The sequence below is a fragment of the Rutidosis leptorrhynchoides genome, chromosome 2, assembly GCF_046630445.1.
Source record: "Rutidosis leptorrhynchoides isolate AG116_Rl617_1_P2 chromosome 2, CSIRO_AGI_Rlap_v1, whole genome shotgun sequence".
NCBI lineage: Eukaryota > Viridiplantae > Streptophyta > Magnoliopsida > Asterales > Asteraceae > Rutidosis > Rutidosis leptorrhynchoides.
Window position 1 is genome coordinate 214,545,355 of NC_092334.1, and position 14,753 is coordinate 214,560,107.

General features: G+C 30.1%; 1 non-coding gene across 1 annotated transcript; it reads left to right on the forward strand.

The window, feature by feature from the left end:
- Positions 1-14,263: 14,263 nt before the first annotated feature.
- On the forward strand, positions 14,264-14,370 carry LOC139895348 (small nucleolar RNA R71). Its single transcript, XR_011775804.1, has one exon. It is a non-coding gene; the product is annotated as a small nucleolar RNA R71 (small nucleolar RNA).
- Positions 14,371-14,753: the final 383 nt, after the last annotated feature.

The following is a 14,753-nucleotide window of genomic DNA, read 5'->3' on the forward strand; positions in this document are numbered from 1 at the left end:
CTACAATAATATATATACTTTGAGTTGTGATCGAGTCTGAGACATGTATACAATGGGTCACGATATGTATTAATTAATTCGGATATTATATATTAAGCTATATATGAATTATTGAATTGCTAACTGTGGACTATCAACTGTGGACTATTAACACTGGACAATTAAAATGAATTAAAATATTGATTATAACATATGAAACTAAACATTTCTTCAAGTTTGCCACTTGATTTCATCTTAAACTTCATTTGTATCTTGACGATTACAATCTGCGTTCAAACCTTTCATGATTCTTGAAAACACATCAATCGAGAGAATGAACCAACTGTATCTCATCTACAGAAGGAAAGATTTATTCATATAGTTATGCACCTGAAAAACTCTCGAAAACTGAGTAAACGTTTAACACGTAGCTGTGCTAATTCCTTTAGCGTTATTATTACCCAAAATAACTTTGCAATTCCTTTTCGAAGTAGTAAATTTTGTCACAGCTCCACCAAGACAATTTTGACTTTTCATTCGGAGTAACCTTATTATAACCCTATCATATACTCCTCCGCATCTTGTAACGAGAATTGCCATACCATGTACCGGGAAATCAACAATTAGTATTTTGAATTTCGCAGCCTTCTACATCAATAGTTATATGTATACATATAACATTTATCTCTTAGAATTATGAACTCCTATTATGAAATTTTGAACAGCACTCTAGTCTACGAATCAGTTCTTTGAATTTTGAGAAAGCTGATAAAGCAGCGAAAACTGTTGATGACTTTAACAGTCAAAAGTATGATGATAAAGAATAGAGTGTTGAAAACGCTCAATAGAAAATTTAGTACCGAAAAGCGAATTATGCGAAACCATGAAGGAGACTCTGAACAAATCACAAGGACTAAACTTGTACATAAAAAATCCTGATGATTCTGTTTTTGATGAAATCTTTAACGAATACCTTGCTCCTTAAATCGCTATAGATCAACATGAATGAATTTCTTCATCACAATTTGATTCTAAAATTCTAAGATATCATCGTATTTTTCATTATAAATATCCTCGATAACTATGAAGATATTTTCATAACTATTTTTATCTGAAATTATTTATCTCTTCGCGCTATCAATGTTACATCAGAAAGGAAATTGTTTCAGTTTCTAAATTCTGAAAAATTCAAATTTAAAATATGAGTGTTTTTGAAGAAGTGTTGGGAACTGAAGCATGAGTTAATATAATATAATGACACTTGATCAACGTAATTATATTACAGTAAGTCATGCTGAGTTTCTAATGGAACATTATGATTCACAGATTATAACGTCACAATGTGCCATGTTACACGTGTGATGACCCGGAAATTTCCGACCAAATTTAAACTTAATCTTTATATGTTTCCAACACTATAAGCAAAGTCTGTAATGTTGAGTCTCGAAAACTTTGGAACAGTTACATGGATGCATTTGCCCTTTTGACCTATGCCCGACGATTCACGAACAATTGTGTGTATTTAAAAATGTAAAATAATAATAATAATTTAGTAATATTAGAATGAATATATATATGTATATGTATATATATATATATGTATATATGTATATATATATATATATGTATATATATATATATGTATATATATACATATGTATATATATACACATACATATATATATATATACATATATATATATATATATATATATATATATATATATATATATATATATATATATATATATATATATATATATATATATATATATATATATATATATATGATGTGAAACTATATATGTATGATTCTTATCAATAATTACTATTATATGGTAAAATATAAAAACATATGAATATTAAATATTTAATATATAATATCATATAAAAATTATAATTAAATGTAAATTACAAGTTAAAAATATATTTTTTATAATTGCTTTTATTATTAATATCAATATCTGTAGTATTAATATTAGTATATAAAAATGGAAATATGTAAATTATTATATCTTAAATAAGTTGTATTATTATTAGACATTATTATTACGTTATCAATAACAAGTATTATTATTATTATAGTTATCCTTCTTCTTATTATTATTATTATTATTATTATTATTATTATTATTATTATTACTATTATTATTATTATTATTATTATTATTGTTATTATTATTATTATTATTATTATTATTATTGTTATTATTATTATTATTATTATTATTATTATTATTATTATTATTATAAAATAATACAATTGATTATTATCATGAATAATATTATTATTATTATTATCATCATTATTATTAATTATTATCAAACTTATCTTTTATTAAAACTTTCATTATTGTATCAGTATTAATATTTTTCTTTATTATTTTACAATTGTTAGTATTAGTATTCTTATTATTGATAACATTATCAATATTATCATTATTATTTAATATTACTGTGAATATTATTATTAGTAATTATTATTATTAGTATTAGTATTATTATTATTTATGATTGTTATTAAAATAATAATAATTATTATTAATATATTCATTAATTATTAATTATTATATAAACAATAAAAATAAGGAAAAAGGGGTTCAATCCGTTTTACAAAGCTATCGAACTGTTTATGAATTTGATTCTTGTTCTCTAAACTGGATACCAGTCGAATATAACCCACAGAAACAAACAATTTCGGTTGCAGGTGACTTTTATTTTTTTTATTTTCTACTGATTTAAAAATCTTTCCGTACTTTTTGTCTTTTAAATAGGCACAGGTAAATCTCAATTGCGAAATTATAAATAGTTTGTGATTAATTATTAACCTACTCCCATCATATCATACAATATATCTGCAATTCGATCAAAATAAAAACAAAAATGCCAAGAACATGAGTTATTTCCTCTGTTCTTGTATCATTTTCCAAAAACACTGAATTCGAGCATAATTTAAAAATCCTTTAATGCAGTTCTATTGTAAACCTTTCATGTAAACTATCTGCAAAGTTTTGAATTCCAATTTTTCCTATTAAGCTTTAATTTTTAAGTCAAAGTTAATCTTCTAAAAAGTCAAACGAGTTGTTCTTGGCAAATTTCGAGTTCGTTGTTAGGTTTTAAGTTTAATTGATGATGGAGAAAGTTTCTAGGAGCAAATTATAGCATATTTCGTGTTGTAATCATAAGTCAAAATAGTCGTGAATTCAAGTTCAAGGTTGGAGTTGTTCATCGTGTTTTCTCAACAGTTTTTGTCTGATTTTTTTTAAATTTCGTTTCTGGTAATTAAACAATCACCATTCGTGTCTGTTACAATCAAATAAACTAAGTTGTTTGGTAATTAATGGTTTTGATGGTTAATTACGTTGGGCGAAGTTGAAATTGGACATAGTTTTCTTTGTGTTCATCCGAAGCATGTTACAGCCTTCATTATTTCTTTCGTTCTTTTTCTTTTTCTGTGTTGATTAATTCCCTCACATCCGGTCTGATTACATTCGATTTTCACAACTAAATTAAACTTTGAACTCGTTGATTGTTGATGATTCATGAACTGGTCCATTAAAATTTGAAGAAAAAGATGATTACAGAAAAATAAGATAAATATAAATGGGTTCTGATAATAAACAGAAAAACAAAAATGGCGTATTGGTTTGGTGTGATTGCGGGTGAGCGGGAGGTCATGGTTTCGAGCCCGGGCGTGGGCTGTTATATTTTTGGAACCAATTCTGTTGAGGTAGTTTTATTATTTCTTTTATTATTATTATTATTATTATTATTATTATTATTATTATTATTATTATTATTATTATTATTATTATTATTATTATTATTATTATTATTATTATTATTATTATTATTATTATTATTATTATTGTTATTGTTATAGTTATTATTATTGTATTATTAATATTATTACTATAATTATTTTTATTATTGATTGTTGACATCATTATGTTAAATATTAATAATATGATTATTATTATTATTATTATTATTATTATTATTATTATTATTATCACTTTAGTTATTATTAAGTAATATAATTAATACTATTAGTATTATTATTATTATTATTATTAGTGATATTAATATGTGTATAATTGTTATTATTATGAAAATGATTATTATTATTATTGATATCATAAAAATAACACAAACTAATATTAATATCATTAATATTAGTATTAGTATTAAATTATAAGTATTAGTATTATTATTACTATTATTATTATTATTATTATTATTATTATTATTATTATTATTATTATTATTATTATTATTATTATTATTATTATTATTATTATTAACATAAGTATCATTTTAAAAAAAATATCGTTATTATTATTAGTATTATCAATATCAAGAAAGTTATTATTATTAGTAAATCATTATTATCAAAACTATCATTTTTATTACAAATAAATATTTTGTACCTAAAATATACTTAATAGAGATATTATCATTTTATTAATAGTTTATATACTATATATCAAACATATTAACATTATTTATGTAATTACTTATATATAACAAACTAATGAATTTTTTTATAATACTAACCACATATATATAGATATACTAATAAAACTAAATATATAGGTATTAAACATTCTAAAGATAAATAAAAAATAAATATATATAACATATAATTAAAGATATAATATCAGTATTTGTTTTAATGGAATTTAGTATAAATTCTATATAACTAAAAATATATATAAATAATACATACTAATAAAGGAAATTATGTGATTCCATTAAACGTATTAATAAATATACAAATGATATAGGTTCGTGAATTCGAAGCCAACCCTGCATTGTTCAGTATCGTCGTATGAATATTTTTACTACAAAATATTGTAGAGTGAGTTTCATTTGCTCCCTTTTAAATGCTTTTGCAATATATATTTTTGGGACTGAGAATACATGCGCTGCTTTTATAACTGTTTTATGAAATAGATACAAGTAATTGAAACTACATTCTATAGTTGAATTATTAAATCGAATATGCCCCTTCTAGCTTGATAGCTTAAGAATTAGGGAACTGGCCCCTAATTGACGCGAATCCTAAAGATAGATCTATTGGGCACAACAAGCCCCATTCTGGAATTTGGAATGCTTTAGTACTTCGAGTTTATCATTTCCTATGGGTGTCCCGGAATGATGGGGATATTCTATATGCATCTTTTTAAGGTTGGTTACCAGGTGTTCACCATATGAATGATTTTTATCTCTATGCAGTTTGCGAAATGCCTGATATGAGATGTACGTTTATGAAAATGAAAATGAAATCTTGTGGTCTATTAAAAATATGGAAATGATTATTATGATAAACCTATGGACTCACCAACCTTTTGGTTGACACTTGAAAGCATGTTTATTCTCAGGTATTAAAGAAACCTTCCGCTATGCATTTGCTCATTCTAGAGATATTAGTTGGAGTCATTCATGACATATTTCAAAAGATGTTGCATTCGAGTCGTTGAGTTCATCAAGATTATTACTAAGTCAATTATAGTTGGATATACTATGAAATGATATGCATGACGTCAACTTTCGATGTAATGAAAGTTTGTCTTTTAAAAACGAATGCAATGTTTGTAAAATGTATCATATAGAGTTCAAGTACCTCGCGATGTAACCAATTGTAATGTATTCGTCCAGATGGATTAGGACGGGTCCCTTCAGTTCGTATCAGAGCGGTGGTCTTAGCGAACCAGGTATTGCATTAGTGTGTCTAACTGATAGTTGTTTAGATGCATTAGTAGGTCTGGACTTCGACCGTGTCTGCATGTCAAAAGTTTTTCTTGTCATCTAGTGTAAAAAAATTAATTGCTTATCATCCTTAAAGTCTAGACACGTCTTACTACCTCTATTGCATAGACAGTGTATAGATAAATTCATATCTTAGCATATCTGTTATTGTTACCTTTGCCTAACAGCTTCCATAGATTCCTCCTTAACTTATGGGATTTTAGTATTATTATATATGCATATGTAAATTATGTATTGTAGGGTACAAATGTACATCCTATAATCTATTTCTTGTCAAAAATCCTTCATCTGATCGTACAAGATGAATCCCTCAACCAGTTCGAGTCCCTTAGATTCCAATAGCTATTCCGATAGTTATTCCGACAGCTATTCTGATATGGATTTCCACTCGAACTCCGAAAGCAGTGTAACCAGAATGGATCAACCAATTAGCAATTGTCGATTCTGGAAGAATTAGGGATGAGTTCGTATTCGACTTAATCAATGGAGACGAGAAGAAGATGATACCTTCCATCCACCACATTCGCCTCTTGGCAAAGAACCTGAAGCACTTAACCACAAACGTGTTCATGATACTATTTTCTCTTTTATTTCTAGAGTATCTCACCACGATTATATTCTATCTAAAATTCTAAACCTTATTCATTCGCTCGTTCCTACCGACAATCATCCCGGTGTAGTAGAAGAAGTCAACGAGCTTCGCGCTCGGGTAGTAGCAGTGGAGAATATGGTGCAAAGGTTACAAGTACCAACAGCATCATCAGCACCAACAGTATCATCAGTAACAGCACCAGTACCATCAATAATCCATGCCTCAACATCTCATTCTGTACCTCGAATGTAATCATCGTTCTACGTATCGTTCTACATTAATTATCTTCGTTCTTCATGGCGATTATGTAATCTCTAATGTTATAGAGATTATGTATTCTAGTTTTGACGGAAAACCAAATGAGTTTAATACTATATTAACTCATTAAATCTATGATTACATCTGAAGAAAATATATATGTAAGTATATTTTCACAAAGATTGTAATTAAAAATTCTTTCGTACATACTGTTAATGGTGAAAATATTTTAACGGGTAGGTAATACCCGAGGAATATTTAGATTTCACATTAATAAGTTACACTGTACATTCTTCGAATCTGATTCAACAGTCATTTACTATCCTACTTACATCCACAGATATATGTATCCGTTCACCACAGAATAACCATTTTCATTCAATTTCATATTTAGATTTTGACCTATCAGAATCCAACAAGTGGCATAATGAAGAAAACATTGGACAAAAATAAAATTTGTTAGAAACAAACAATCTAACTATGAGAATAATTTTGATAAGAATCCACGCTAACTGTTCCTAGCTAACTGATTAAATTTTATTTATCGCAATTTTATTTATCGTCATTTAATTTCTGTTATTTATTTTATGCACTTTAAATATCGGGACACGTATACAATGTTTTGACATATCATATCGACGTCATCTATATATATTATTTGGAATAACCATAGACACTCTATATGCAGTAATGATCGAGTTCTCTATACAGGGTTGAGGTTGATTCTATAATAATATATATACTTTAAGTTGTGATCGAGTCTGAGACATGTACACGGGTCACGATACGTATTAATTAATTCGAATATTATAAACTATATATGAATTATTGACTTAGTAACTGTGGATTGCTAACTGTGGACTACCAAGATTGGACAATTAAAATGAATTAAAATATTGATTATAACATATGAAACTAAACAATTCTTCAAGTTTGCCACTTGATTTCATCTTAAACCTCGTTTGTATCTTAACAATTACAATCTGCGTTCAAACCTTTCATAATTCTTGAAAACACCTCAATCAAGAGGATGAACCAACCGCACTTCATCTACGTAAGAAGAGATTGATGCATATAGTTATGCACTTAAAACCACTCAAAATTTTGAGTAAATGTTTAACATGTATCTTTATTACCTCCTTTGGCGTTGTTGTTACCAAAAATCACTTTGCAATCCCTTTCCAAAGTAGCCAATTTTGTCACAGCTTCAGCAAATCAATTTTCTACTTTTCATTCGAATAAACTCTATTATAATCTCGATATATAAGTATGCCTTTTGTCGTCGTTACCGGGGAACCGTTTATGTCCCATCACATTAGCAGTAAACTTATCAACAATTTTGATGATCTTTAACTTTCCGAAAAATCATTACATTTATCAAAACCCTATTATATATTCACCCATATCTTGCAATGAGAATTACCATACCAATACCCGAGAATCAGCAATCAGTATTTTGAATCTTACAATGTTTCTACATAAAAAGATATATGTATACCTGATGATGTAGCGTGAGGGTACGAAATAGTATTATTTTTACTAGGAAATACTACAAAATATGACACAAGTTTTATTAATTTACGGATGGGATATACCTAAACCTTGCTACAACACTATAGGCAGTGTACCTAATCGTAGAGTAGTGTAGTTTTTAGTAAGTCCGGTTCGTTCTACAGGGAGCTGGTGATACTTACTATATTTTTAACAACTATATTTATACAAAATATATATAATTATATAAGTAGTAATATTATTATAAAAGGGGGGTTTTACCGTTTAATGACCGGTTTGTCGATTCTATATTTTAAGCGCAAAGATAAATGACGATAATTAAAGTGCGTAAAATAATGACAATAAATAAAATGACAGTAAATAAAATTGCGAGTAATAAAATGACAGTAAATAAAGATACGATGAGAAATACAATAAAAGAATTATGCTTATTTAAACTTCCGTAATCATGATGTTTGACGTGTTGATTTTAATTTATTACCATGGGTTAATTGTCCTTTGTCCTGGTTTATTTGATACGTCTATCTGGTTTTTGTCCATAATAGTCCATCGGTCATAAATATAAAGTGCGAGTATTCTCGTCAAATTACCCTTATACCCGAAGTCAAATATTCCAACTGATTAAGGATTTAAACTGTGACGCAGTTATCACTTCTGTCAACAATTACACCAGTTATCACTGTATGTAATCCACCCCTGTTTTAATTAGTTTATGAATATTAATTCATCCACTTGATCAGAATGAATAATCAATTACCCAACCCAATTGATTAATTAAATGATTATAACAGATTCCATATGAACGTCACTAAATAGGACAACCATAATCATTATTAATTATTAGGTTAATTAATTTGAAGATAGGTTCGACAGACTCCAATGAGTTGTCACTCAATTAGACAATACCCCCCATCTATTAATAGTCAATAGTCCAATTTCCACAAGTGTCGGTCTTTTGCCCAAACCTTAATTATGGTCCAAAGTTCAATAACCCCATCTTAATATTTTAGCCTAACATCACGATTACTTCGGCTCAAATAAGCATAATAATAACTTAGTTACGAGACATTAAATTAAAAAGGAAGAACATAGCTTACAGTGGTTAAAAATAGCGTAGCGTTACACGGACAGAGTTCTGACTTAAAACCCGTAATTAATTCGTACCATAACTTAACTAAATCATAATTAAAATTATTATTAAAATTAAAATTAATATTATAAATATATATATATTTATGTTACATATAAACGAGAGAGAGAGATTGAATTTTTGGGATAAAAAGGGGTTTTTTTAAATCGATGAATTGCAAAGCCTTTTATAGGCGAAATGAAAATTTGAATTTTCATTTACGACCCCTGAACTATGCTCAATTAACAACTTTTTATTATTTAATATTATTCTTATTATGAATTATTTAAATATTATATTTTATTCTTGTGCATAGTTGACTCGTAATTTTTACACCGTTGCGTCGAGCGTTGAGAGTTGACTCATTTCCCTGTTCCGGATTTTCGAACGCCCTTTCGTACTATTTTATATCGTGTACTTTGTGTTTTGCAACTTGTACTCTTGTCATTTTTAGACGTTCTTCATCAATAATTTGAACCTTTTTGATTGTATCTTGTACTTTTGAGCTTTTTGGACCTTTGCGTCTTCAAATCTTCGTTTTCGCCTTTTGTCTTCGCACTTTTTTAAAATAAATGAATATTACTCGAAAATGGAACAATTGCAACTAAAATCTTGTCTTTCTTGGGGGATTTTGCTATGAAATATATGTTCCTTTTTAGCCTTATCAATATCCCCACACTTGAGCGTTGCTTGTCCTCAAGAAATACAGTCTTGAAATAATATAATACATCACACGAATCACTTCTTTATTCTTCACACTTTGTACATCAGTGACTTCAATACGGCGATATGAACAATGATAGTAACAATGTGGTTAAAGGTGGGTGTGTCATCCACAGTTGCCTCGGGTTTAGGTCAACGACACTTGCAATCAAATAGCCGATTTACTTTCGGTTTCCAAAGCAAAGTGCACATTTGAAAGGCGGTTTACAGTCCCACATGACTATAAAAATTTAGATCCTTAAGGAAATTGGATCTTTATGAAAACATTTGATCTTTTGAAAATTCATTCTAGCTTTTACCCTAGATAAGTTTTCTGATTTGATCCACCATCGGTGTTGCAAAATTTATTTGTGGATCAATATTTTGGCTAAAAACTTTTAGGTTCGTGTAATCCACTGCTATCCCGGTATCGGAAAGCACACATCCAGTTTACTTGTTCCGTATATTACCTTTCGGTAAACTACCGTCCGGTTGTAAAGGAAAGCGATGAACAAGAAACTGTTAAGGCAATGTCCCGTGACATGCAGATGATTATGGTCTTATTAACGTGTCGGATGCTAGTACTATCCTTGGTAGGAGAAATAGTAAAGATCATCCTATATTTTTTTTTTTCGGTCTGGCACAAGGTCCTGTCTCCGACCATGCTATGCAACCACCGTTCTTACGGTTGACACCCGATTTGGTTCAGGTGACCTAATGAATCTTGATAAATTTTCAGGATTTTACGTTCAATGGTAATGAACGCATTGAAAATGGGTTTTCAGAAAACAAATCTGTTTGTATTTTTGATCAAAATATTTTCTCGTTCAAGCTCGAGTTTAGATATCATCGAATTCCATGAGTTTGAATTCTCAATCTTTAAGGTCAATCTCAAGGATTGAGTAATATCAGGCTTAAAAGCTGATTTTTAATCTTTAAGGAGATTATCCTTTCTGGGGATCTGATTCATTAGTCTTATCAAGCTAATTTGCACGGTGCCCCCCCATTGTACGAGATAAATCCTTCTCATGGTTAGGATAAATCTGACCACATGGCGACCCTGTTTGATGCTGAGGTCCGTGGATTTCCAGCCGATTTTAGTGATGACTTTTCTAGATTTTTCGTCAACCTACAGCTGGTCTGGACGACAACTTCTTGACCTAAATCAAGAAGCGTGTGTCTTTTTCGGAAGACTTTACTTCCTTCAAATGATGGAATTGATTCATCGTGTAGATCCATCTATTCTTTCTTTTCATTGGGTAAAACAGTTGATTATCGTTCAAAACAAAAGTGTTTTCAATTGTTTGTACAAAAATATGTGATATATGTTTTGAATAGTTTGGTAAAAATTTCTCACACTTGGCTTTTATTTATGTTTTTCTTTGCCTTTTTCTCCTCTATTCCATTCTTAAATGAATTCAAGCATTTTAGGTTGTTTCTCAATTTATGTCCTTTCCGAGGTAACGATAATTTCGGTATTATCACCTAGTTTTCACCGTTCATAAATATGTATAAACATGATTTTGACTTCATTTAATTGAAAATTTTTCAAATTTTTACAAAATTTGGCAAATAAACCAAGTATAAACCTGAGAGAATTTATAACCCTTCCCCACACTTAAGATCATGCAATGCCCTCATTTGCATGAAATCAGACTATAATTTAAATTCATGAGGGTGATTAGCGTAGAAAAGTGATTAAAAATACCAAGTTTGTAATTACAAAGCTCGTCGAATGATAGATGGCGCCTCATCGTTCATTCCTTCATTTGTTATATCATATTTGTTGTTTTGCATCTTGTCGTCAAAATTAGTACCTTTTGCTGAACTTTAATGACAGTCTTTGAAAGTGCGTTGTTTTACCCTGTTTTGTACATAAGATAAAATACAAACATATATATATATATATATATATATATATATATATATATATATATATATATATATATATATATATATATATATTTGAAGTTTGGTTTATAACCCCACTTTTCAAAAATTTATAAAGTATAATATTTTTGGCATACTTTAAATCAATAAAATTAAAAATAATGATAACAAAATTTGTCGCCCCGCCCTCGGGTAAAGTAATTTCGGCTTAATGACCTAGTCTTCAACTCACGACGAATTTTAGAAATCATTTTTTCAACTTAATGAATTAAAGTAAATTTTGTTATTAAAAACTTAAATTAAAATGCATATTAATTTCATAAAAAACCTACAAAACAAAAATTCAGAATGGAAGGAGAAAACTAGTTCTTTAGTGTCTGCTAGCGGAAAAGACCAATCGGGTTCCATTCTCGGAACTACACGAGAACAGAACAACTAACTCTAGATAGCATTTTCTTTTTAGAACATTTGAATCTCCCCACACTTAGGTAGCCGTGGTGTCAAAATTGTGATTAACTTCATCGTTAATTTCTCTTGGTCCATAATCAACTTGCATATCCGTGACTTTTTCTTTAAGCCATTGGTCGGATTCCTGTGTAATATCCACAATTTCAACTAGTTTCTCCTTTTCTTTAGGTGATAGATTGGATACTAACCGGTTACATAACTTAAAGTTCCCCTTGGTTCTAGCATCGCGAATCCGTTTAATAAGTTTCTTCATTGAACTATTAATAACGGGATCATTTAATTTCGTATCAACAACGGGGTTCTTTGTTATCATGTCATCATTAGGTGTTACTTCATTTTCCCCACACTTAGGCGTTTCATTATTGCTAAGTATTACCGTTGGAGTTGGTAAAACAACATGGTTCTTACCAATCGTTTTTGCTGGTTCAACGGTTTTGGTTGGTGGAGATTTAGTCTTTCGAATCATAAAGGTGATTGATTTGTCACCACTACTAAGTGTCATTCTACCATTTCCTACATCAAATAACGCCCCGGTGGACGCAAAGAATGGTCGACCTAAAATTAGAGGAATGTTTGGGTCCTCTTCTATGTCAATGACAATGAATTCGACTAAAAAGGTTAAATTACCTACTTGAATGGGTAGGTTGTCAGCAATTCCAACTGGGTGCTTAATGGTTTGATCAAAGAGTCGAACACTCATATCAGTTGGACTTAACTCACCTACACCTAATCTCTTATATAACGAAAGAGGCATAACACTCACACTTGCACCTAAATCTGCTAGTGCATCATACATGACACAATCGCTAAGTAGACAAGGAACAATAAATTCACCCGGATCACCTACCCTAGGTGGAGGTTTTGGTGGAACTGTCTTTACCGGGTTTACTTCTACGGCTTTTGTTTCTTGTACTTTCTTATTCTTTTTCTTCTTCTTCTTTCCAATGGTATCACCAACTTTGTTACATATCACTTGTTCATATTCAACTCCTTTTCTTGGAAACGGGATGGGTAGTCTGTATGGTGCCACCACTGGCTTTACATACTCGGGTGGTGGTGGTGGTGGTGTAACTTCTTCATTGTTACTCACATCTAAAACCTTCCCATCTTCTGGTGCTGGTTTTTCAGAATTTGTTGACACCATATTAACATTCTCATTCTGAGGATTTACTTCAGTATTACTCAGTAGCTTTCCTTGTTCCCTCTCACTCATCATGCTAGCAAGAGTACCTACGTGTTTTTCTAGATTCAAAATGAAAGCTTGTTGAGTTCTTAATGACTGATCAAACCTCTCGTTCGTTTGGGTTTGAGATGTAATGAATTGTGTTTGAGATTCAATCAGCTTTGCCATCATTTCTTCTAGATTTGGCTTTTTCTCTTCGGGTTGTTGTGGTGGTTTATACAAGTTAGGTCTTTGTTGATTGAAAGTGTTGTTTTGAGTTGGTTGGTTATTCGAACCTTGTTGGTTATACGAGTTATTGTTGGGTCCATTTGGATTGTAAAGAATGTTTTGATTTCGATTGAAATTCAGCTTTGGCGGTTGATAATTATTTTGATAATTATTTCCCGGCCTTTGGTTCATATAGGAAACATTCTCTCGTTGTTCCATCGTTGGTTCAATGTGACAATCTTTCGTTAAGTGTGGTCCACCGCATTGCTCACAACTGATTCGTATTGCGTGAATATCTTTATTCATCTTTTCCATTCGTCTTTCGAAAGCATCTATTTTTGCGGAAACGGAATCAAAGTCATGGCTAGAATCGGCTCTAGCCGCTTTAGATGAACGAAAAATATCTTTTTCTTGATGCCACTCATGAGAGTGGGAGGCTGTGTTATCAATAATTTTGTAAGCTTCAGTTGCGGTTTTCTTCATAATTGAACCACCAGCTGTTATGTCGATGTCTTTCCGTGTAGCAACGTTGACACCTTGGTAGAATATTTGTACTATTTGATAAGTGTCTAAACCGTGTTGAGGACATCCTCTCAACATCCTTCCGAATCTTGTCCATGCCTCATATAATGTTTCATTTGGCTTTTGCGCGAACGTAACAATTTCTCCTTGAAGTCTCACGGCTTTGGATGCCGGAAAGAATTGTTTAAGAAATTTTTCAACTAAAACATCCCATGTGTCAATCGCCCCTTCAGGTAACGATTCTAACCAATCTTTGGCTTCTCCCTTTAAAGTCCAGGGAAACAACATGAGATAGATCTGTTCATCCTCCACTTCTCGGATTTTGAATAGCGTACAAATTCTATTGAACGTACGAAGATGTTCGTTCGGGTCTTCATTCGCTGTACCACTATATTGGCACTGATTAGTTACCATGTGTAGAATTTGTCCTTTAATTTCATAATCTGGAGCATTAACTTCTGGTTTAATAATGGAGTGACCTTGGCCAGTGCGCTTAGCTCTCATTCGATCTTCCATACTTAGAGGTTCTAGATTTTCCA